The sequence below is a fragment of the Spinacia oleracea genome, chromosome 6 (genome assembly GCF_020520425.1).
Source record: "Spinacia oleracea cultivar Varoflay chromosome 6, BTI_SOV_V1, whole genome shotgun sequence".
NCBI classification, from domain to species: domain Eukaryota; kingdom Viridiplantae; phylum Streptophyta; class Magnoliopsida; order Caryophyllales; family Amaranthaceae; genus Spinacia; species Spinacia oleracea.
The window spans coordinates 19,587,404-19,614,592 of NC_079492.1; the positions used below are offsets into that span (position 1 = coordinate 19,587,404).

At 36.5% G+C, this 27,189-nt stretch overlaps 1 long non-coding RNA gene across 8 annotated transcripts; it reads left to right on the top strand.

Annotated features, from left to right (window-relative positions):
• The first annotated feature begins 876 nt into the window (after positions 1-876).
• Positions 877-12,898, top strand: LOC110802574 (uncharacterized). Of its 8 annotated transcripts, none has more exons than XR_008922497.1 (7): positions 877-1,089; positions 2,065-2,145; positions 7,626-7,710; positions 8,416-8,595; positions 9,824-9,934; positions 11,012-11,636; positions 11,769-12,898. It is a non-coding gene; the product is annotated as an uncharacterized lncRNA (long non-coding RNA). The 8 variants fall into 8 exon arrangements; XR_008922498.1 differs by having other exon boundaries at positions 11,269-11,636; XR_002537229.2 differs by having other exon boundaries at positions 9,906-9,934.
• The last annotated feature ends 14,291 nt before the right edge of the window (positions 12,899-27,189 follow it).

Here is a 27,189-nt window from a genome sequence, read left to right on the forward strand (position 1 = left end):
GGCGGAAAACTATTACTAAGATTGATGTAAAAGTCATCCAAGTAAGTGTTATTTTGACATGGCACCTTTTAACTCAATTTTTTAAAGTTTGGAACTTAAGGCTCTTACTATGTTGATTAGATTTTAAGTGAACTAAAATCCTTAATCATGCAACATAATCAAGTCATAATCTCATGCATAATTAAGACATATTTAAAGCAATAAATAATTTAAAGCATGCATAAGATATAAATGTGATCTAGTATGGCCCGACTTCATCTTGAAGCTTCAACTTCAAACTCCGTCTTGAAAATGGATTGGAAAGTCCGTCTTGAATTTCACCATGGGAGGCACAATTTTCTCCAAATAGGATAAGCTATAATTTAAACTAATTACAACTATTTGATGGTATGCAGACCATATTTAAATTAAAAACTTTGGTGCATTAGACCAATTTTATATTCAAATTAATGGTACGCATACCACATTTACTATCCTATTTGGGCCTTACTAGTCACTTTCCAAAACCTGCAAAACAGTACATTTACAATATACCATTCACCCATTCATTTATCAATGAATGGCCCACATAGCTGGTTAGTAGAACATGTTATGCATCACATAAACATTTGCAGCAATTAATCAAGGCTTCCAATAATCTACCAATTATTTAATCCTTATTAATTCTAATCAAGTTGTTTTAACCTTAAAGGAATGTATACCTAATCAAGAGTTTATGACTAAAACGCTCCCACTTAAACCAACAAATTTACATGCTTTACTAATTTTAAACATAAAATTGTATTTCCTAGTCTAACCGGAAACATACAAATCTTTCTTTAACCTTTAAAAGTGGGAGATTACCTCTTATGAACAGTAACCCTTATTTCCCACGTATCACTGCCTAATTTTTCCTGTTTCTTTTTTATTATTGTGACTCATGTGTCTCATGTCTGCTTCTCCGAGTTTCCTCTCCAACTTTCCTTCCCTTTCTGTCTCCTCCCCCATCCTCTATGTCCTATTATAGCTTGAACCCCTGAAAATGGCAACTTCTTCTTCAAGATCTAGAAAGTCAAGATCATTTTGTAAATTCTACTGTCATCGAAGCTGGTATTGTTCACTTACAATTTCATCTGTCTTTTTTTGTAAATATATTTCAATTTGAGTTGATGATCTTATCTGTAGACGTGTCTTCTTAGAATCGTAGTGATATTTTGTCGTTGTTAGTGAGTTGAAATTATGGTGGTTAGCTATTCTTAATCCGCCGTTGAACTGCGTTGAAATTTTTTGCAATTTTGGACGAGTAGTTAATTGATAGGATCCTGTTTATATTTTTCTCTATGTAAATTCGAGTGATGATTTTAGTCATTAACTGTATCAATCAATATTAGGTGTAAAGCAATTAGTGCTGAATCTTGTGTTGTTCGTTTTATTAGATCATACCCAATTGAATAACATATATGGCTATGAAACAGAAGAATACTCTCATAGTGCTTTAAAAAAGTTCAATTTAAAGGTATACTCTAACAACTCAAGGAGATGGTCGAATACGGTCCCAATATGTTTTTACAGCCCCTTATAGAGAATCGATGTAAACTAGATGAGTTGAGAGATGATACTAACAACACCTCAATATGATAAATTGATAATGGTAGGTTTCAAATGCTCAATTATCATCAGAATAATAATTTGTGGGAAGAACTATATCAATAGCTAACACATTATATTACTAATTATCTAACCGAAAGTAGGATGCGTGTTGGATGTAAAAAAGCAGCTGTGACTGATATCAATGACTATTTCACTTTGATTTGTGGTTACATTTGATGGTTATTTGATTTGTGGTTTTTTTTTTTTTTTGATTGGTTCGTGTTGTTTTTGGAATTGGTTTTGTGGGTATTTGTTTAATTTGCTTGAATTGTTTGATTCTGAATTGAATTGTGCCAAGAGGGACTGAGGGGGTGAAGGAGAGAGAGAGAGTCTCCTGAGATTTCAAACAGTATATTACGAATTAGTAGTTAGTTTCATTTCACAGTTGAATCACCATTTTGTGCTATAATGACAGTTTTCTTCTTTGTTTTGTAGTCTCTGGTTATCCGATGAGTTATAGCAAGAATTTGCGAAGGCCTCCAACGTAAATGGAGTATAAATTGAACTTCTTTCCGGGTCAGTGTTTGCTATTGGTAGTTTGAATTGTAGCGTACAATGATCCTTCACTTATTGAAGAGAACATGGTTAAGCTTAAAGCTAAAGTTTTGCAGCTTATTGTATCACGTTCTTAAACTTTCAGACACCCAACCTCCAATTACATGATATTATTTTTAAAGGAAATACTCAATAAGATCTTCACAACATTATTCCTGATATGTAATAGAGTATTAGCCATATCTTTATATGACAGTGGGTATATGACATCCAGTTTTGATCTCATTCCATTTGTGAGTATGGCGAGGATCTGAGGATCATGTTCAATATAGCTGTAAATATGTTTAGGTGAAAGGGGGATTATTAAACAATATCTGTGCAGGTTAAGCTAATTAAGGTGGCTTAATGTGTTTACTGAATCGTTGGTGCACTCTCTGAGAGGGAGAGGGATAGAGGAGAGAGTCTCCTGAGATTTCAGTTTTAGTTTGGAGTAATGGTAATTTTGAATAACTTGTGTTGATTTTAGTATTAAATGTATTATTTTTAATTATCATATACTTTATGCCCATTTTCTGTCGATGGTGCTGTTGGGACTTATAGCATATTAGCCTTGTCCATTTTCCAAGTTTGTAAGGATTTGGGCAGGGAAGGAAAAGGAGGTTACCTTTAGTGCACTGAAGATTAGTACTTGAGATTGTTGATTCTTTGTATACCATTAAATGTTCTACGGTCTCTTGTTAATAATATTGAATTCTACTTTTTTTTGGTGTTAATATCTTGCTTGCAGTTGCAGACATTGGATTAGTATAAAGTCTACAAGACTAAAAAGTGCTGTCAGGGGTGCAATCAATTTTAATTAAGTAATGAAATAGTAATTTTCTTACATTACTCATAATTATTGTAGAATTAAAGCACAACAAAACCATAAATACTACTCGTATTATTCCATGGCCTTATAAGCACTAGAACACCATTGGCGCCAAATCCAAAATTTCCAACTACACCGCGCGCAACGCGTGTGGGGCCTACCACTAGTTTAATTAAAATTTAAAGCTCATATAAATTATTATTTGAATCCTTTAATTTATTTTCAGTTTATTAATTAATTAATTTAAATTTGATCAAGGTTTTAATTTTAGTAAAATAATTAGTATAAATAAAATTTATAATAATTAAATTATTCAAAATTAAATTCTGAGAAAAAATTAAATTACGAATTTTAAAATGAATTAAAATCGTTTTTCCAACTGAAAATCAAAATTAAATACAAAGCGTATCAATCGGGTCAAGACGAGGCCATGGGCTTGCGCCCATGCCCCGTCAAGTCCACGAGGCAGCATCGCCCCTCACGAGTGATCGCACAGCAAGACACGAGCAGCAGCCACGCGCAAACGCAGCAAGCCAAGCCACGCTTGCGCGCAGCATTCCTCGTTGGCTTCGTAGCGTAACAGCTGCTTGGCGAGGCAGCGCTCGCTGTGCGCGAGCCATCACTCGCTGGGCGAGGCAGCGCTCGCTGCTTGTAGACACCTAATTTGTGTCTCCCCTCTGGGATGATGACGATACCATTATCCTTACTAGGCGGTTGGAGTAACTCCGTGCGGAAATCCCAACTACTAAGAACATCTCCAAAATTCAAGATCCAAAATCCAATCCCCGAGGCCGTTCCCCTTTCGGAACTCGGTACAAAGTACAATTTTCAAAAACCAATTTCAAAATTCTAGGCAATCTCATCATTGGTTTTACTAGGCCTTTTCCACTCAAAATCATATAAGGCAAGTCAAATTCGGGCACCGACCCACAAAACCGAGCAAGCCGGGCCTTGCCCCGTAAAACCGAAGTTCAAAACCCGAAACGGCTTGTTTTTAGACGCAAAATTCGAGCCTTAACCTCCAAGCAAACACTATACGCCAACTCGTATTATTCGTACGAAGGTACATCCATAACAAAACAAATCAAGGACGACATCTTTTCCGTCCTTTTTGGCGGCATTCATGCCACGTCACCAGCGCCCAGCGCTGCCTATAACACCCCCAATTTCCATACCTGTTTAGGACTTATAGCGGAAGCATAACATAATAAATTAAGCGTATTACCGCCACAATTAGGCTACAACCCAAATGTAAGGCTATTTTATCCATCAATAATCCAACCTTTATAAATAAACCAACATTGTCACAATTAGATAACTTAAACCAACTACCCAAAATGTCGTTACAAACTGAATTAAATAAAACCCAACTGATTGTCTTTAGGTGATCTACGTTATTAATAACTTGCTACTAATGTTGTGAAACGGTCGCTCATGATGTGCCATGCATACCTGTAAATTGGAAAAACATATACAGAAAAGAAACCACAAATCAGTGGAAATTGAGTAAGTACTACTTCACCCTGTAAAACAATTTTCGAAAACCTTTTTCTTTCTTTGGAAAACATTTTATCTAAAAAAATTTCATGCACAGCTAGCACGTAACAAGCGCACGCACTCAGTCCATAATTAACAGTTAATTAATTACTTAGAGGTAAGAGAACAAGATATTCCACCATAATTGTAGTTCGAGACTACCACCCTAATGGGTGTAACCACCAGAATAGGTCTTAGTCCTTAAGTGTGCACACCCCCCAGTGAGTGTTTTTAACTCAAAGGAGTAGAATAAGCCTAGGTCGTGCTAGTTAGCTCCGACTAAAATATTAAGACACGTTGTGTCATACCACCAATGTGTTCATCACCTTAGGGGAATCCTGCCTAAGATGTCTTACCAACCAAGTGTATTTCTCTTTACGCGATTAGTGTTTTATAACACGAGCATGCCCATACGACGAGTACATACTGACTACCCCTACATGCATCACAGAACCTGCACACAACTCGACGTACATAATATGAACTCGCAAAGTTAAATTAATTGCAAGAGTATTTATTCCAATACATGTCAGAGTAATTAATGTAGGTATCCCACCAAACCAAGTCTAGACCCATGAGAATACTCTCAAACATACATATATGATTACCATTAATCCCTTTTAAGTTTGACCAACTAGATGATGGTACGTACAAAGTCTTATGTAGTTGGTCATTATTGTCTTGATCGATAGCTTAATTCCAGGACACTTATCCAAGAGTAAACATACAGACATACATGTATATTTGAGTAAACACGCAATAAATGAAACGTAGTTCAATAATACGAATTTCACGTCATACATAGAGCACACATTGTCACGTGAAAATCATGATTTACAAGGCTTAGCAAAGCGGTGAACATAGTAACTTACCTTATTAAGCTTAGCTTCACAAATCACAAACACGAACACTAGTAGTGATCTTCCCGCTCTACGGACTCTACAAACAAGTATACATCGTATATTAGGAGCTATCTATCTAGTATTTTTAGTACCCTAAGCTTTCGTATTTTACCAATATTAGCGTCACGTGTTGTATAGTATATATCTATCAGCATAATAATTCATAGTGGGTGTATTATAGTGATTGTTCTCTAGGTTTAAGAAAGACTTTAATATAAGAAAACATCACCCGTAACAGTGTCAATACTACTACTCTATTTATTAATTTATTTGTCTTACCAAAATATCAGGACTTTTAGAAGAGTAATAATAGAATAAGAGAGGTTTGATCATGGTTAAGATAAGGATGTTGCCGCCAAAATTACAACTACCTAGTTGAGTGAAACTATGAAATGCGATATATATATATGAACGAGAGATCAACTTTGGTTGATTATCGTACCTCTGTTTATTGACGGTTCTTAGAGAGGAATGGTCGGTTACGAAGAGGGTCGTGAGGACTATGAACTAGTGTTTTTCGCGGTGGTTTCGAGAGTGGTTTGATGGTGTTTCGGTGAAGCCGAAAGTGGCTAGAAATCAATTTCGGCGATCGAGGTTTTCTTGCGGAGCTTTCTGGTGGTATTTGAGAGTATAAGGGTTTTTTTGTTTTGCAAAACTAGTGTATTAGGGTTTCTGACTATTATTTATAGGGAGAGGTTCAAGAGATAGAAGTTACGATTTAGCGGTAGATAAGCATTATCTGTTCTAGCTTATCAGTTTGTTACAAAGTCAAATAAGGTTTGTAATTCAAATCTCCAATTTGGATAGGGAATTAGGAATGCATGTAGTTAGCTTCAAAATAGGAATTAGTTGTAAAGATATGCTTAGGGAGTTCTAGTATAGATAGAGATCTAAGAATCGGGAGATTACCTCTTATGAACAGTAACCCTTATTTCCCACGTATCACTGCCTAATTTTTCCTGTTTCTTTTTTATTATTGTGACTCATGTGTCTCATGTCTGCTTCTCCGAGTTTCCTCTCCAGCTTTCCTTCCCTTTCTGTCTCCTCCCCCATCCTCTATGTCCTATTATAGCTTGAACCCCTGAAAATGGCAACTTCTTCTTCAAGATCTAGAAAGTCAAGATCATTTTGTCAATTCTACTGTCATCGAAGCTGGTATTGTTCACTTACAATTTCATCTGTCTTTTTTTGTAAATATATTTCAATTTGAGTTGATGATCTTATCTGTAGCCGTGTCTTCTTAGAATCGTAGTGATATTTTGTCGTTGTTAGTGAGTTGAAATTATGGTGGTTAGCTATTCTTAATCCGCCGTTGAACTGCGTTGAAATTTTTTGCAATTTTGGACGAGTAGTTAATTGATAGGATCCTGTTTATATTTTTCTCTATGTAAATTCGAGTGATGATTTTAGTCATTAACTGTATCAATCAATATTAGGTGTAAAGCAATTAGTGCTGAATCTTGTGTTGTTCGTTTTATTAGATTTTCAATAGTGTTTTGGTTCCTACTGAGTTGAGTATTGTTGTTCCTCGATCAAGGAACATATGTCCGAGTTGGTATGTTTTAACTCTCTTATTTGATGTTCCCAGAAATCACCCAGTTAGTTTGATTGAGTAAATCATATTTGTTCCTTGTTTTCTTTGAAGCATTTTGTCAAACATATTGTGTGCATAGTTGGACTTTTTTCCTGAATATTGAGGTAAACATTTATATTGGGAAATTATTGTCAAATTTTTCTTTGAAACATTTTGTCAAACACATTGTGTGCATGCATGGAGTTTTTGCCCGAATATTGAGGTAAACAATTTTATCTCAGTTGGGATTTATATTGGGAAATTGTTGTCAAATGTTGGTAGATAATTATATTGGGTCATCATCCGCAATGTACTAACAACACCTCAATATGATAATGGTATATGGTGATTTTAGATATCTAAAGTTCTAATTTGATATGGTCATATTTTATTCCATTTTCCCCTTAATTTATTTTTTAGGATAAGGTGCATCATGTTCAGTCTTCTCAATAGAGGTATCACAATGTAACAAATAATATTTTTTGGTTCTTCAAGATCAATTGCCTCCAGTCCTGTGGAAAATATGTTTCTTTTCCCTTTTTCCTTGTTTCTTGAAAGTAAGTGTATGTGCCCGTTGAGAGACTAGATCAGTCACACTTATCACTTATGTTATGATTAACAGACTAAGGAACGACGGTGGCTTACTCAAAAAGGACCATGGAGCCTAGGGAGAGGGAGAGGGAGATCGGAAACTAATTAAGTATAAGGTATGTTGTGATACTTCCATCTATCTCTAGCAGAAATTTCACATGGTCACTTATATACCTTAGAAGGTAGTGTTTGTCTAAATAAAAACTATCAATATCACTTTTCCAAATAAAAAAGACTTTATTTTCACTACTTGACAGAAAACTTTGTAATTTCCCCCCATAATTATCTTTAAGTTTCTTCCTCAACTCATCTTTTGTGTAATTTCTTTTGTTAAACTTCATCATTAAATTGTTGAGAAATGTCTAGAGAAAGCCTTTGTTATATTGATGAAATGATAGAGAGTTGAGCTTTTAAAAGCTTTGAACCAAAGAATCATTGTAACTATATGAAAATGAAGCAGGTTAATTGAAAATCTAAGGAATGAATCCGACCTTATTTTTAAAACATTGTGAATAGATGAATTTGTCTTTGATCTTTTCCTTGTTATTTGACCGGCCATAATTGATGGACCTTGGAAGCACAAATAAGACCTTCATTAATGTAAGCAATTTCCATATCTTGTGGTAAAGAATCGACTTGATATTGATAGGTAGCTTGATCCCTCTGCCACATCTACAAAACAATCCTATTGAACCACAACGTTATTATGAGCTCTTGGAGAAGGATATGCATATTTCCAGTAGCCCCTCTGCATTGTTTATTCTTGAAATTTTATTTTCGGGAAATGTTTGTTTCATGATCTAATACATGGGTTTCTACAGTCGAGAATATGTGTTGCTGCATGAGAACTCCAATACCTGATTGACCTCATCTACCAGACTCATAGTTGTCGTTGATGGCGCGAGAATATGCACAAGGATTCTTGCAGGATCTTCTTCCTGAGAATGTGTTGCAAGTTCAACTTGCGGATGTGTTGCTCATGTTGATGATCTCTTAAACTTGTAAGTTGCTTGTTCTCAAAGTTAAAAGATTGTTAATTTGGGGCTTATGCGTCAAGGTGGACCTTTTTTTTATTGTTTTTCTCTTCACGTATGACTATGTACTGTGTTGTGGACTTTTGGCCTAATAGTTGCCATTGAACAACTTAATTTTGAAAAATATGAATCAGGATACTTCGGACTTTGGAGTGTTATACCTGAAACTATGCATACAAATCACTGGCTTCTTTTGTGTATGTGACTCTATCACTCTGTATTAATGTCAGTGAGGTTTATTAGAGGTGGGTTAATAGTCGCAAATTGTGAAAACCTGAAGTACTTGCGTGCAAATTACAATTTCTGTTTCTACTTGTGGAGTCATAATGCTTTAAGAACATGTGAGATATCACCATTTAGTAATTGAGTTGGGACTTGAGAGAGGATAAACGGTTCATGATATTTTGTTCTGACTACTTCCCTTTAGGGCTTATGCGTCAAGTAGACCTTTTTTTATTGTTTTTCCCTTCAGATATGACTATGTACTGTATTGTGGACTTTTGGCTTAATAGTTGCCATTGAACAACTTAATATTGAAAAATATGAATCAGGATACTTTGGACTTTGGAGTGTTATACCTGAAACTATGCATACAAATCACTGGCTTCTTTTGTGTATGTGGCTCTATCACTCTGTATTAGTGTCAGTGAGGTTTATTAGAAAGCCTCAGTAATGACTATCCAGTAACGACCATCATTTCTAAGCGATCAACTAATAAAACAATTGCGTGTTGCTAAGTTTCTACCAGTGCCCAGTGGCCTAACACAAATGACAAAAATAGGCGCTGATGTTTTTCCTTAGATGGTTTGATAGCTATTCAGAAAATGTGTTGTAGCTGGGAATCGGGATGCTAAATGTATTGCTAGGAGAAAGTGAAGATGAATCACGAAGGTTGTGATTATGTTACTTTGGTTGTATTGTAGTTCAGTGTTCATGTCCTGATGTCCGGCTTTAACATGTGTTTTTTCTAAGACTTTTGTTCCTACATCTCTCTGTCATGTGAGTGTGTACCATTTTGTTTATTGCTGCGTTGTTGAATTTACTGGTAATTGGTATATACGAAGTATAATGTTTTTGAACTCGTCGTTCTCGTTCGTTGGTTTTCTAGCAGAGGAGATGAGCTTAGGGGTTGATTTTGTTTCTCCTTGATAGCATTTGTTTTGATAGCTATGCTTTCGTTTGATATATGGGCCAGGGGAAACTATTGAGCAAAATGCATAGGATTTTGGAGTTAACTTGCCTTGGTTTTGACACTTTCCCATCACTACTCTGTGCAGATGCATGTCGTATAATTGATAGAAGGATGGTAAATGTCTTGTTCTTTTCTTTTGATATTGAACTAAGTTGCACTTGTTCCTCAAGTAGAAAACTAAATATATGGTGTGATGGGGTGATCGTTCTGTTCTACACGAGTAGTATATCTTTAACTATCACATTTGAATTTGAAACTTACTAAGGCTATGATTCCTTGGCTTCAGATAAAATAACTTCTTTAACCTAAGAACACAAAAATTCTTCTGACCATGTCTAAAACCTTTATATGAACATATATGGTAGTCATATTTTTAAAAAAATTTCTTTAGTAATGCAACTTATAAAATGACAAATTTATTCGCAAAAACTGTCGAAAAAAAAGAATCTCATTGTACAAAAATTGGCCTTTTGTGATTTTGTCCTGTGCTTTGACACTAATGCTTGACAATTGTATGACGAGGTCCATAGAGAAATGGGTGTTGTCTATCTTATATTATCCATGTCCCTTCTGGTGTGTCGAATATTTCATGTACAGAGTATATTTGGGTTAAAATGACGATTTCGAGTAATACAATTTCGTCTGTAGTGTTTACGGATCATAATTTTTTCGTCTTTTTTTTTTAATGTTAGGAACACTTTTTGGTGTGTGTGGTTTATTTATCCTAGATGAACATGGGAATTAAGTTTTCGTATTCAATCAGTTAAGGACACAATTGTTTGAATTATTCTACCAACAAGGCGACTCTGAACCTTTACTGATTGAAATGGTTGCATTTCAAACACAGGGCTTTTTCCATTAGATTTTTGTTAGCTTGTTTTCATGACAATTTTTTTTATATTGTTTGATAGAATATAATAATCTCCTAGCTAAGTATTTTATACTGAGTAGTCAATAACCAAAAATGATAATGTTTTGTTGAATATGACAATCTGTCTGATAATGATAATGAACTGAATTCTAACAGTGCAAACATTGTACTGCAGTGTAGTGTGTATTGGGAATTAGTAACTGCCACATTTAATTAGCTATGAAGCATGTCTTTCTCTTTAGTTGAGTTATTAGATTAGTACTCACTATGACACAATTATGTGCTGCTATCTTCCTAAAACTTTTGATTGATCTTTGTAGGGTCTTTTCGCACTACAAAGCTTAATTAGCCAAGCCTTAGAAAGAAAGCAAAAGCCTATTATCATTTTAAATTTTGGTCATATGCTGCTACTTGAAGAATAAGGATATTTTAAAAATATTTTCTTTCCCAAATCTTCTTCACATCATGCAATCGAAGGAGGTGAACAGTATCAAGAAATGAAGCTTAGAACCAGTGATGATTATCCTAGAAGTTCCAAGGAGAGTAACTTGTTTTTTCTTTCTGATGGTGCATCTAGAAATTTCTCTTTAAAGTCCGAAAATGAACCTGAGTCTCCAAGAAAGATTGCAAAGGATTTGGTTGAAAGACTTATGAGGATAGAACAATTATGTGATCCAAAAAATCATGGAGATACTTCCCCCAATTGGGTAGATATGCCTACAACTCTACGTGACAAGCAATCATACAACATTGTTATGCTCCTACCCGAGTTGATATCTCAGAAAAAGATTTCCTCTCGAGAGGATATCTTTGAAAAGCATTTGGATGGCCAAAGTTCTACTTTGTTATCTGAAGAGAAGGAGGATCCCGCTGCTTTAGCATTGCATAGGAAATTATAAGAATTAAAAGAGAGGACACGGCTACTCTCTAAGCAGCTTGCTAAAGGTAGATCATTTCAGTATTACAGTGATGAGAATATTAGAAACCTTAACTGCTGATAGATTGTTGTTTCAATTGTTTGTCAATGTGTCTACTTCCATGCACTTGCTAACTTTTTCCATATTTGAGATTTGGCAGGGAATATATGGGTATCCAATTAAGAATCCAATTAAGAATCCAATTAAGATTCTGGCTCTTTACTTCTTTGCACTGAACAAAGAATTGCTGGACGAAATCAACACAAAGATCAAAGCACTAAGTTAGCTGGCTTGATCATACCCAATTGAATAACATATATGGCTATGAAACAGAAGAATACTCTCATAGTGCTTTAAAAAAGTTCAATTTAAAGGTATACTCTAACAACTCAAGGAGATGGTCGAATACGGTCCCAATATGTTTTTACAGCCCCTTATAGAGAATCGATGTAAACTAGATGAATTGAGAGATGATACTAACAACACCTCAATATGATAAATTGATAATGGTAGGTTTCAAATGCTCAATTATCATCAGAATAATAATTTGTGGGAAGAACTATATCAATAGCTAACACATTATATTACTAATTATCTAACCGAAAGTAGGATGCGTGTTGGATGTAAAAAAGCAGCTGTGACTGATATCAACGACTATTTCACTTTGATTTGGGGTTACATTTGATGGTTATTTGATTTGTGGTTTTTTTTGTTTTTGTTTTGATTGGTTCGTGTTGTTTTTGGAATTGGTTTTGTGGGTATTTGTTTAATTTGCTTGAATTGTTTGATTCTGAATTGAATTGTGCCAAGAGGGACTGAGGGGGTGAAGGAGAGAGAGAGTCTCCTGAGATTTCAAACAGTATAGTACGAATTAGTAGTTAGTTTCATTTCACAGTTGAATCACCATTTTGTGCTATAATGACAATTTTCTTCTTTGTTTTGTAGTCTCTGGTTATCCGATGAGTTATAGCAAGAATTTGCGAAGGCCTCCAACGTAAATGGAGTATAAATTGAACTTCTTTCCGGGTCAGTGTTTGCTATTGGTAGTTTGAATTGTAGCGTACAATGATCCTTCACTTATTGAAGAGAACATGGTTAAGCTTAAAGCTAAAGTTTTGCAGCTTATTGTATCACGTTCTTAAACTTTCAGACACCCAACCTCCAATTACATGATATTATTTTTAAAGGAAATACTCAATAAGATCTTCACAACACTATTCCTGATGTGTAATAGAGTATTAGCCATATCTTTATATGACAGTGGGTATATGACATCCAGTTTTGATCTCATTCCATTTTTGAGTATGGCGAGGATCTGAGGATCATGTTCAATATAGCTGTAAATATGTTTAGGTGAAAGGGGGATTATTAAACAATATCTGTGCAGGTTAAGCTAATTAAGGTGGCTTAATGTGTTTACTGAATCGTTGGTGCACTCTCTGAGAGGGAGAGGGATGGAGGAGAGAGTCTCCTGAGATTTCAGTTTTAGTTTGGAGTAATGGTAATTTTGAATAACTTGTGTTGATTTTAGTATTAAATGTATTATTTTTAATTATCATATACTTTATGCCCATTTTCTGTCGATGGTGCTGTTGGGACTTATAGCATATTAGCCTTGTCCATTTTCCAAGTTTGTAAGGATTTGGGCAGGGAAGGAAAAGGAGGTTACCTTTAGTGCACTGAAGATTAGTACTTGAGATTGGTGATTCTTTGTATACCATTAAATATTCTACAGTCTCTTGTTAATAATATTGAATTCTACTTTTTTTTTGGTGTTAATATCTTGCTTGCAGTTGCAGACATTGGATTAGTATAAAGTCTACAAGACTAAAAAGTGCTGTCAGGGGTGCAATCAATTTTAATTAAGTAATGAAATAGTAATTTTCTTACATTACTCATAATTATTGTAGAATTAAAGCACAACAAAACCATAAATACTACTCGTATTATTCCATGGCCTTATAAGCACTAGAACACCATTGGCGCCAAATCCAAAATTTCCAACTACACCGCGCGCAACGCGTGTGGGGCCTACCACTAGTTTAATTAAAATTTAAAGCTCATATAAATTATTATTTGAATCCTTTAATTTATTTTCAGTTTATTAATTAATTAATTTAAATTTGATCAAGGTTTTAATTTTAGTAAAATAATTAGTATAAATAAAATTTATAATAATTAAATTATTCAAAATTAAATTCTGAGAAAAAATTAAATTACGAATTTTAAAATGAATTAAAATCGTTTTTCCAACTGAAAATCAAAATTAAATACAAAGCGTATCAATCGGGTCAAGACGAGGCCATGGGCTTGCGCCCATGCCCCGTCGAGTCCACGAGGCAGCATCGCCCCTCACGAGTGATCGCACAGCAAGACACGAGCAGCAGCCACGCGCAAACGCAGCAAGCCAAGCCACGCTTGCGCGCAGCATTGCTCGTTGGCTTCGTAGCGCAACAGCTGCTTGGCGAGGCAGCGCTCGCTGTGCGCGAGCCATCACTCGCTGGGCGAGGCAGCGCTCGCTTCTTGTAGACACCTAATTTGTGTCTCCCCTCTGGGATGATGACGATACCATTATCCTTACTAGGCGGTTGGAGTAACTCCGTGCGGAAATCCCAATTGCTAAGAACATCTCCAAAATTCAAGATCCAAAATCCAATCCCCGAGGCCGTTCCCCTTTCGGAACTCGGTACAAAGTACAATTTTCAAAAACCAATTTCAAAATTCTAGGCAATCTCATCATTGGTTTTACTAGGCCTTTTCCACTCAAAATCATATAAGGCAAGTCAAATTCGGGCACCGACCCACAAAACCGAGCAAGCCGGGCCTCGCCCCGTAAAACCGAAGTTCAAAACCCGAAACGGCTTGTTTTTAGACGCAAAATTCGAGCCTTAACCTCCAAGCAAACACTACACGCCAACTCGTATTATTCGTACGAAGGTACATCCATAACAAAACAAAACAAGGACGACATCTTTTCCGTCCTTTTTGGCGGCATTCATGCCACGTCACCAGCGCCCAGCGCTGCCTATAACACCCCCAATTTCCATACCTGTTTAGGACTTATAGCGGAAGCATAAAATAATAAATTAAGGGTATTACCGCCACAATTAGGCTATAACCCAAATGTAAGGCTATTTTATCCATCAATAATCCAACCTTTATAAATAAACCAACATTGTCACAATTAGATAACTTAAATCAACTACCCAAAATGTCGTTACAAACTGAATTAAATAAAACCCAACTGATTGTCTTTAGGTGATCTACGTTATTAATAACTTGCTACTAATGTTGTGAAACGGTCGCTCATGATGTGCCATGCATACCTGTAAATTGGAAAAATATATACAGAAAAGAAACCACATATCAGTGGAAATTGAGTAAGTACTACTTCACCCTGTAAAACAATTTTCGAAAACCTTTTTCTTACTTTGGAAAACATTTTATCTTAAAAACATTTCATGCACAGCTAGCACGTAACAAGCACACGCACTCAGTCCATAATTAACAGTTAATTAATTACTTAGAGGTAAGAGAACAAGATATTCCACCATAATTGTAGTTCGAGACTACCACCCTAATGGGTGTAACCACCAGAATAGGTCTTAGTCCTTAAGTGTGCACACCCCCCAGTGAGTGTTTTTAACTCAAAGGAGTAGAATAAGCCTAGGTCGTGCTAGTTAGCTCCGACTAAAATATTAAGACACGTTGTGTCATACCACCAATGTGTTCATCACCTTAGGGGAATCCTGCCTAAGATGTCTTACCAACCAAGTGTATTTCTCTTTACGCGATTAGTGTTTTATAACACGAGCATGCCCATACGACGAGTACATACTGACTACCACTACATGCATCACAGAACCTGCACACAACTGGACGTACATAATATGAACTCGCAAAGTTAAATTAATTGCAAGAGTATTTATTCCAATACATGTCAGAGTAATTAATGTAGGTATCCCACCAAACCAAGTCTAGACCCATGAGAATACTCTCAAACATACATATATGATTACCATTAATCCCTTTTAAGTTTGACCAACTAGATGATGGTACGTACAAAGTCTTATGTAGTTGGTCATTATTGTCTTGATCGATAGCTTAATTCCAGGACACTTATCCAAGAGTAAACATACAGACATACATGTATATTTGAGTAAACACGCAATAAATGAAACGTAGTTCAATAATACGAATTTCACGTCATACATAGAGCACACATTGTCACGTGAAAATCATGTTTTACAAGGCTTAGCAAAGCGGTGAACATAGTAACTTACCTTATTAAGCTTAGATTCACAAATCACAAACACGAACACTAGTAGTGATCTTCCCGCTCTACGGACTCTACAAACAAGTGTACATCGTATATTAGGAGCTAGCTATCTAGTATTTTTAGTACCCTAAGCTTTCGTATATTACCAATATTAGCGTCACGTGTTGTATAGTATATATCTATCAGCATAATAATTCATAGTGGGTGTATTATAGTGATTGTTCTCTAGGTTTAAGAAAGACTTTAATATAAGAAAACATCACCCGTAACAGTGTCAATACTACTACTCTATTTATTAATTTATTTGTTTTACCAAAATATCAGGACTTTTAGAAGAGTAATAATAGAATAAGAGAGGTTTGATCATGGTTAAGATAAGGATGTTGCCGCCAAAATTACAACTACCTAGTTGAGTGAAACTATGAAATGCGATATATATATATGAACGAGAGATCAACTTTGGTTGATTATCGTACCTCTGTTTATTGACGGTTCTTAGAGAGGAATGGTCGGTTACGAAGAGGGTCGTGAGGACTATGAACTAGTGTTTTTCGCGGTGGTTTCAAGAGTGGTTTGATGGTGTTTCGATGAAGCCGAAAGTGGCTAGAAATCAATTTCGGCGATCGAGGTTTTCTTGCGGAGCTTTCTGGTGGTATTTGAGAGTATAAGGGTTTTTTTGTTTTGCAAAACTAGTGTATTAGGGTTTCTGACTATTATTTATAGGGAGAGGTTCAAGAGATAGAAGTTACGATTTAGCGGTAGATAAGCATTATCTGTTCTAGCTTATCAGTTTGTTACAAAGTCAAATAAGGTTTGTAATTCAAATCTCCAATTTGGATAGGGAATTAGGAATGCATGTAGTTAGCTTCAAAATAGGAATTAGTTGTAAAGATATGCTTAGGGAGTTTTAGTATAGATAGAGGTCTAAGAATCTAGGATAAATACGTTAAGCTTCCTAGAATATAGGTAAATACAAGTGAGAAAAATAAATGGTTAAGGATGCTCCACTACAATATACTTTCTTCAACATTTGATTTATTAATTTGGTAAGGTAAAAGAACCGTAATACACATAAGTGAAGCTTACTGAGTAATTTATTATGGTGGATATTTAAAGTGCATAAATAATATTTATAGCTAACTTTGTAAGGAAGTAGGAAACTAATTTTAAAATACGGTACAAAGTATTTATTATAAAGTATTACTATGTATTCATTCAAGATGATAAATATTATTTTTGATAGTAAAATACGGGATATTACAATCTATCCTCCTTAAAGAAAGATTCGTCCTCGAATCTTAGATAAAATAAAGAAAGATTATTTTTGATAGTAAAATACGGGATATTACAATCTAGTAAAATACGGGATATTACACTGCCAGCTGCGTGCTGCGCTGGAGATGGCTGGCGTTTTGCTCTCATTTTTCCTATAAAAACCCCCTAATTCCCAGCATTTTAGGGGGGATTACAAGAGACAACGTCGTAATACAGAAATTTCGTCTCAAATTACAAATAAAAAACCCCTCAAAAACACATACAAAACTTCAAGTCCTAAGCAATTGGGAGCTCTAAAAGGAATTCTTGCCTAAACCTAAATAGGTAATTTCGAATCCCACCATATTCAATCATGTTTTATTAATTTTCCTACTTCAAAAATGATTAGAAAGTTGGCATTTTTATTACTAAAAATGTCACTTGCAACAATCATACATCTTTTTAAAATCCAAACTTTTCAAAATACAAAAATGCAAACTTTCAAGATTCAAGGATGTTCAAAGTTGTCTACAATCACTTCTTTGAACTAGAATCACCTTCTAACATGGAGTAATCAAAGATGACACCTTTTTAACTTTTAAAGGTTTAATCTTTTGAGATTCAAGACTACATTTTTCAATATACAAGTTCAAGTTTTCAATTTTCAAGATCCCACAATGTTTAGGGTTGCTCATGACTACTTCCCTAAACTAGGATCCTTTCAAAGTAAGAGCATATCAAAGATCTAACCTTTTCAACATTAAAAGGCCCGATCTTTGAGATTCAAGTCTCTTAAGTTCGAATATTTCAAGTACAAGTTCAATATTTCAAGTTCAAGTTCAAGTATTTCAAGTTCAATATTTCAAGATTCAAACTTTCAAGTTCAAGTTCTATATGCAAATATAGGATACTTTGGGTTGAGCAACTTCTCCCAAGTTGAGATTTTTGGCTTTGAATTCGTGTCGAGCGCACTTATTTTAAGGAGCCGCTTGGCGTTCGAATCTCATGTGCCCAAGTACAAGTTTCAATTATGCAATTTCAATTATGCACCTTTCAATATTGCAATTTCAATTATGCACCTTTCAATTCCGCAATTTCAATTCCGCACTTTCAATTCCGTACTTTCAATTCCGCATCTTTACTTGCCTAGTCCTTCTAGGCAATGTGGACCTACTCCCTAGTCCATCTCTAGGGGGTCTTGTATTTACTAATTCCGCATTTACTTACTATTGTGATGTTGCTTTATTTGCTTTTTTGCTTTTATCACTATACATGCTAAATACAACAAATACAAGGTTACAATCACGCTTAACAAAGATAATTTCTGGGACAACCGATCTTAGGTTCCTTTAAATTAACCTTTAAAGCAAAGTGACCACCATACAAAGTAGAGATTCTATTTTCTCTAAAATGCAAACCCACATAGTCTAATCTAGGGTTTTTTTTTCTTTCGAAAATGCTATGTCACGTACTTGAATAATTTCTAAAGCTCGCGGAATAAGCATCTCGTTTCCGTGCCCGGATCTCACCCATCCGCTTCAAAGATTCAAGCCTTATCCTAAAATAGAGTCATTTGCGGTCTTTCCAAACAAGACTTTAAACAAAGTTTGGTGGCGACTCCTTCGAGGTACAAAAATTCAATGGTTTCTAAAAACCGCCCCCCCTTGTAGGGAAAGAGCACCCTTGCGGTCAAAAACACCCCTTACAATTTTGGCGACTCCACTAGGGAGTTCTAATTTCAATTTCGAAAATGCGAGCAGATTTCGAGCAGCAAGCCACTTATCTGCTTAAGTACTGGTTGCCAGCACTGGCGCCAGGCGCAGCCACGTGCTCCAAACTCCACTGCCTGCATCCAGGACAGTGGCTCACAGTGGCTTGTCGCCCACTTTTTCTCAACTTTTCGTGTTGGGAGTTAGTCTATTTTTGAACCTCGGAGGACGCTCCCAAACCTCGAGAACGAATGTCGAAAAACAAGCTTTACAAATACAAATTCAAGTACGATTTCAATTTCAATTTCTAGGCATTTCATGCATTTTTCGAAAACCATATTTGTGCAAAATGAATTTCTACCTTTGCCCAAACGGATGTGTTCTACATTTGGGCTAGCCCTGGGGGCAACGAAATGGTGACTCTCCATACGGTTCCCGACCAAAGTGTGTGACCATTTCCGAGCCTACCAAAACTTGGCAGTTGCTTGACATTCCCGATGTCAAGTATGGAGGCCGTCTGCCAACACACACGTCCCTTAGGAAGATGTGCAAGTTGTCGCCGGATCCGTCTCTTAGTCGAGTACCTTTTGACACCCTAAGCCGACCACTTGCATCATACAAAAACTTAGACCGACCTTAGGTTGAGAACTTTACATGTCGCATTCATATCCATGTTAGTGTGACAACGTGCTACTTGTGCATTGTGTGGGCGTCTTTGCACGCGTGAATGGCTAACCTTGAGTTCTAGCTTGCCAAAACCAATTAGCCTCCAACTAGGAAACCAAACCCCTAGGAGCATCATTTAAACCTCATGCATCTAAATCGCCGATTTAAGGTCCTTTAGTAGTGCCACTCCATTTGGTTCAAAACCCTCAAACACGCCTCACGCACAAATGCTAAATTCAAAATTCAATCCAACGGCGTCATAATGTCGGATTTTCGAGTCCAAATTCAAAATTCAATCCAACGGCGTCATAATGCCGGATTTTCAAGTCCAAATTCCAAATTCCAAAATTCAATCTAACGGCGTCATAATGCTGGATTTTCCACTCCAAATTTCAAACTCCAATCCAACAGCGTCATAATGCCAGATTTTCTAGTCCAAATTTCGAGTTTCAAGTCCAATCCAAATTTTCTAGTCCAAAACCTCAATTTTCAAGTCCAAATCCAACAGCGTCATAATGCCGGATTTTCTAGTCCAAATTTCGAGTTTCAAGTTCAATCCAAGTTTTCTAGTTCAAAACCTCAATTTTCAAGTCCAAATCCAACGGCGTCATAATGCCGGATTTTTTCGAGTTTCAAGTTTCAAGTCAAAATTCAAGTCCAACGGCGTCATAATGCTGGATCTTCCAATCAAAATTTCAAGTTCAAAACCCCAAATCCAACGGCGTCATAATGCCGGATTTTCTAGTCAAAATTTCAAGTTCAAAACTCAAATCCAACGGCGTCATGTCGGATTTCCTATTTCAAACATTCAAGTCTTCAAACCTCAAACTCAAGTTGCCAATTCCAATTTCGAAATCTCAAATTCAAAAGTCCAAACTCATATTGGCGTAATGCCAACTTTTCAACTCAAACTTTCAAACCTCAAAATTCCATATCGATCTTTCAAACTTCAAGTCCTATCCTCCAAGTTCCAAGTTCCAAATTCAAGCCGTTGTGATGCCAATTTTTCCATTCCATGTTTCAAACCTCAAGTTCGAAGCTCTAAACTTTCAATCCTTCAAATCTCAAGTCCTATATTCGAAACTTCAAAATTCCAAGTCCAAGGCGGCGTAATGCCGGACTTTCAAATTCCCAAATTCAATGTCTCAAATCCATGGCGGCATAATGTCGGATTTTCCATATTCAAAGCATCACATTCTATATACAAAGTGAGTCCTTTCCATTTCAAAGTTCAAACTTCGAATCAAATTCAAACTTCAAACTCATCTTCAAGCTACAAATCCTTGCTTTCCATTGCTCTCAAGTCCAAAATTCCAAACATTTCCAATGGGTTGAAAATCCCTTGAAATAGTACAAACTTAAATTCTACAATGGGTTGAAAATCCCTTGAAATAATACAAGTCCAATTCTTCAATGGGTTGAAAATCCCCTGAAATAATACAAATTCAATACCCTTCAATTTTCCAATGGGTTGAAAATCCCCTGAAATAGTACAAGTTCAAATTTCGCATCCTATCAATGGGTTGAAAACCCCCTAAAATATTTCAATGGGTTGAAACTCCCCTAAAATATTCCAAGTTCTATCAATGGGTTGAAATCCCCCAAAAATATTTCAACGGGTTGAAATTCCCCTATATTCCCAAGTCCTATCAACGGGTTGAAATTCCCCTAAAATATTGACGGGTTGAAATTCCCTTCAAATAATACAAAAATCATTCTCCCATTACAAGTCCAATTTCGAAATTTCCAAAACGGGTTGAAATTCCCCTAAAATAGTTCAAACTCTAATAGGTCGAAATATTCCCTTTTCGATATTCCAAGTTCTAGTACAAAGAGTCAACTCCCACAGAAGAATGAAGACTCCTCTCAAACATTTCCAACGGGTTGCAAATCCCGAATACAAGTACAAAAATCCAAAATCCCGAATCTTCGTAGTGGCACTTAGAGTCAAGTCTAGGTCTCATTCATTGCATGCATATCATATCATGTGTCGGGAAGTTCAAGTTATAAGGTTCAAAATCATCTGCTTAAATATGTGCTCAGACTCTTCCTCTCAAAATCCTATTCAAGATGACTTCACTAGCAGCAGCTGTAGCAGAGCTCTATGAACGTGTTGAGGAAGCTGAGGCTCGCATAAGGGCTCTCGAAGATAATCAGGAAACCCTCTTCCAAGCTGTGGGTCCCTTCAAGGTAGAAGAAATCTTTCATAACCAAAGACCGGTGCCATCCCCCGTGCAACCAAGTGAAGGTTCCGAATCTGGGTTTGTTACTAGAATGCCTCAAGAAGATATTTGTGGGATATGGGCCAGCGATGATGAAGACACATATCAGGACCCTCCTATTGAAAATATATCTGACGATGAATGCCGAGAAATCGTGAGCGCCGACTGGTACTTGGACCCTAAAGCAGAAAACAGTGTTCAAGTCATGACTAGGTCTGGTCGAATTCAAGAGCTAGCCAACAGAACAACAACGGCAACTAATGTTCCTCTACCCACTGAGGAGAACCCTTTGATCAAGCAATTGAAGCACACTAAGGCAGAGGTTAATATTTGGCAACTTATGGCTTCTTCTGTGGAGCCCCGCACTGCACTTGTCAAGTTGAATGTCACCCCAGAAGTCACTCCTGACGAGCTGGTCGGGTTACTTAAAAATCTGGAAGAAGGAATCACCTTTACTAATGAAGACCTCCCACCTGAGGGGGAAGGCCATCACAAGGCTCTCTATCTGACTGTTGAATACAAAGACAAAATCATTCCCATTACTCTAGTGGACAATGGGTCAGCCATCAACGTGTGTCCTCTCCGCACTGCTGAAAATTTGGGTTTCACCCCTAGTGAATTTTCTAGTTCCTCCCAAGGTGTTCGTGCCTATGACAACACTCGCCGGGAAGCGATGGGAACTCTCACTCTGCTACTCCGCACAGGATCGATCGAGCGGAAAGTAAGCTTTCAAGTGCTCAACATCAAAGCAAGTTTCAATCTGCTATTGGGAAGACCTTGGATCCATGACCTCAAAGCAGTGCCATCCTCACTCCATCAGAAAGTCCGAATGGAGGTCCAAGGAAATGTCATTACCCTGCACGCGTCCCATCCCAGGACCAAAATAGCCGACAAGGCTCTGATATCAATCGAACATGATGACATTGAAGAAGATCTTTGGGGATCCAGTGCTGAAGTTGGGGCCATCGAGTCCATAATGAACCCCATGGAAAAGCGCATGATGATCAAGCGTGGGCGATTCCTGGGCACTACTCTGCCACCGCCTACCGAATCTCCTTTCAAGGCCCAAGGACATACCAACTGTTGCGGTCTGGGATACAAGCCAACTAAGTTCGATGACAAGTAGCAAAAGGCTAAGCTAAAGGCCCGTCGAGCTGGCAACGATCAATTCAAAGTACCTCCCCATCAACTTACACTCAATGGGAAATTCGTAAAAGAAGGAAAGGACGACTTATACTTTGACTTTCCAGAACCTTTCTATGATTCTTCAAAAGGGATCCTTTACCCTGGGTTCGATATCTTTCAAGACTGTCACTTTCTAGAGGATGCTCCTCCAATACAAGACAAGGCTACCCCTGAATGCCTTGATTCATCAGCTTTCGGTCTATTGTTTGGCCAGGAAATAATCCCAACCATTTCCGAAGACACCATGGTCCAAATGTGAAGGAAATAATGCCCTTGGTCCAAGTATGCATTTAATGTTAAGTCTAATAAATGCGGTTCAGTATTAATTAACAAGTTAATAATTCAGTGAGATCAAGTGAGCTGAATGCCTAGCTAGAGGCAGCTACAGTTCAAGTGGAATTAATGATATTAATCCACAGCTTACTCTTGACTGAACCCGTAGGGTCACACAAATAGTACGTAAACGGATCAAGTATTTAATGACATTAAATACTCCATCTATGGATATTCGGAATCGACGGATCTTGGTTTCAGTGGGAGCTGAGATCGTCAAAAGCAAGAAATGAATACTCCGGAAACGATGATATTGCCGGAAACGGAAATATGGATCGTATCGAAAATATAAATATTATCCAAGTCGTAGATGTTGCCGGAAACGGAAACATGGTACGTATCGGAAAATATTATCGGAAATGAAAATGTTACCGGAATCGGAAATATTCCCGGAAACGGAAATATTGTCAGAATCGGAAATATTATCGAAATCGGAAAATAATTCCGGAAACGGAAATATTAAATATTTGTTCGAAACGGAAATTAATTCCGGAATCGGAAATATTAAATATTGTTCGTATCGGAAATGAATTCCGGAATCGGGAATTTAATCGGAAAGCGTATCGTACGAATTAGCATCGGACGAGGCTTGCTAGACGAAGGCCCAGCACGAAGCCAGGCCAAGGCCCAGCAAGCCACAATAATCCAACACGCCAAAGGCCTCGACCAGGCCTAGCGCAAAGGCAAGGCTTGCGCATGGGTGTGCGGTGCTTGTGTGCTGCTCGTGTGCGTGTTACACGAATCCTAATGCTATCGGGATTCGTCATATGATTAAATCCTAATCCTAATAGATAAAGTTTATTTAATAGAGTCCTAGCAGGATTCTAATTAAACTAAACTAGTATTCTAATAGGATTATAAGTCCTTTTCCATAACTCTATAAATAGGTGCCTAGGGTCACAAATTTACACACAACATTGAAGTATTCAAAGGTAAGATTTTGAAGCAAAAATCAGTCAAACACTTGCAACCATTTTAGCCGAAAATCCTAGGAACCTTAAGGGCGATTCTAGTTGGTCAAGCTTAAGGCGGATCTGGACGTGTTGTGGACTATCTAAGGAGGGACGACACTTGGAGTCCTAAAGACTTGTTCTTGTTCGGTTCGGGCGCAGCTAGGGAGGGCACGCTACAAAGTGTATGCATCTAAATTATGCTATATGATTATGTGTAAATAATATGTTTCCTGGCATTAAGGTTTTTCCGCATGATTTATGTTTTGTCATATGTATCATAACCTAACAGTGGTATCATGAACCTCTTATTATTTTCATAATGTAAAAATTGCATGACATGGTTAAATTTTACAAATTTGCAAAGAATTAAAAGGGGTGATTAATTTTCGAAATTGTTAATTAATTGCAAATTGCGTTTATTTAATTATATGTACACAGTTTTTCGCCAGTTTCTTCGTTACTCAACGAAATCGAGTGATTTTTGTGTCAATTCTACATGTAAAAGGCATTCTAAAATTTTGACAATTTTTTTTTCGGCCGAACCCAGAATTCCCAAATTCGAAGCCTAACTATGACTTTTCGGAGGTTTTAGTTTTTCGAACGCAAAAGTTTGTAAATTTAAGATGTTAAATTGAATATTTGCGATTCTTGTTGATAAATCTTGAGTTTTTGATTGACCTACACTATATGTTTACCAACTTTGAATGCCTAGACTTGTTAATTATACAACCTAATTTGTAATTATGATTAATTTGTTGAAATTCGAATAATTTAGAATTGATTTGTTTTTCATAATTAATTAATAATTTAATTAGGTATCCATGATTAAAAACCACCATAAAAATTTTTAATTTATGTTAAATTTTAAATTTTTATGACCTAGATTTGAATCCATGTTAATCGGAAATTAATTGATTAATAAATTTTCGATTTTTCGCCCTAAAATTATGAAATTAATATGTTTTATTAATTTGTCATTAATTTTGAATTAAAAATTTTAAATTTTTTGAAAAACGCCCATAAATGTTGCACGCACAAAGCAATGGAAGCTACATGTTACCCTTAAGGGGTGTTGTATAGTGCGGGCACGCGACAACGAGCAAGGAAGCTCGTCGCCCGTGCGGTACGAATGCAGCGACCAACCAAGTCATGGCGCGCGCGCAAGGCGAAGAGCCTGGGCGTGTGTGCTGTGTTGATGGGCGGTGGGCGAAGGGGCGTGGCACAAGGCCCAGGTGCGCGCGCGGGAGAGCGCAAGCTGGGTCGCCCAGCGAGCACTGCTCCGCGCACAACGAGCGCAGCCTCGCCAATGGTCAATTGCTTGCGCCTAGCAAGCGATGCATCCCTTCGGTAGCTGCTGCGAGCGAGCAAGCATGCTGCGCGCAAGCGTGGCTTGGCTTGCTGCGTTTGCGCGTGGCTGTTGCTGACATTGTGCCATGGCCATGCGATCGGTCGTGCACACGATGGGGCTTGGGCGCAAGCCCAAGTGCTCGTCGTGTTACGATTGAGTCGTTTTGAATTTTAATTTGAATTTTCAGTTCGGAAATAACTTTAATTAATTTTGAAATTAATAATTTAAATTGTTTTCTTAGGATTTAATTTTGAATATTATAATTATTATAAATTTTAATTTATACTAATTATTTTACTAAAATTAAACCTTGAATTAATTTAAATTCATTTAATTCAACTTAAAAATAAATTAAATAAATGGATTCGATTATAATTTTATATGAGCTTTAAATTTTAATTAAACTTGTATGTTTCCGGTTAGACTAGAAATACATTTTTATGTTTAAAATTAGTAAAGCATATAAAGTTATTGGTTTAAGTGGGAGCATTTTTAGTCATAAACTCTTGATTAGGTCTACAAATCCTTTAAGGTTAAACAACTTGATTAGAATTAATAAGGACTGAATAATTGGTAGATTATTGGTTCCCTTGATTAATTGCTGCAAATATTTATGTGATGCATAACGTGTTTTACTAACCAGCTATGTGGGCCATTCATGATAATGAATGGGTGAATGGTATATATTGTATATGTACTGTTTTGCAGGTTATGAAGTGACTAGTATGGCCCAAATAGGATAGAAAATATGGTCTACGTACCATTAATTTGAATGGAATTGGTCTAATGCACCAAAGCTTGTTTTTCAATTCAAATATGGTCTGCGTACCATCAAATAGTTGTAATTAGTTTAATTATAGCTTATCCTATTTGAAGAAAATGGCGCCTCCCATGGTGAAATTCAAGACGGAGTTTCCAATCCATTTTCAAGACGGACTTTGAAGTTGAAGCTTCAAGATGAAGTCGGGCCATACTAGATCACATTTATCTTATGCATGCTTTAAGTTATTTATTGCTTTTAAATATGTCTTAAATATGCATGAGATTATGGCTCGATTATGTTGCATGATTAAGGATTTTAGTTCATTTAAAATCTAACCAACATAGTAAGAGCCTTAAGTTCCAAACTTAAAAATTGAGTTAAAAGGTGCCATGCCAAAATAACACTTACTTGGATAACCTTTACATTAATCTAGTAATAGTTTTACGCTCAGCGAGGTGTTACTTATTGATCCTAAAGGGGTAAGGTACACAAATAATTGTGAGTACATGTTAGTTTTGGTGAAACTCAACGATGTAAGGAGTCCTTTTATGTCGTGGAAAAATTGATAGGTTTACCTAATAAGCTGTTAGACGTACCTATTAACCAAGAGTAGTTTCTAGACTATTAGCAAAAGGCTTTTGCTTACCAAAAAGATTTTAGAATTGAGTCTAAATACATAATGTGCTTAATTCTTCAATGGTTTTAGGGTCTTGGAATCATTTTATTCACACCTGCCGGAACAATAAATTTGAATAAAATGCCAATGACTTGTTTAAATTGCATGATTGCTTTAATTTTCAAGTTATTATTCATGATAAATGTTTAGACTTTGCATGCTTCAATGTATGTTTTAATTATTGTTTATAATT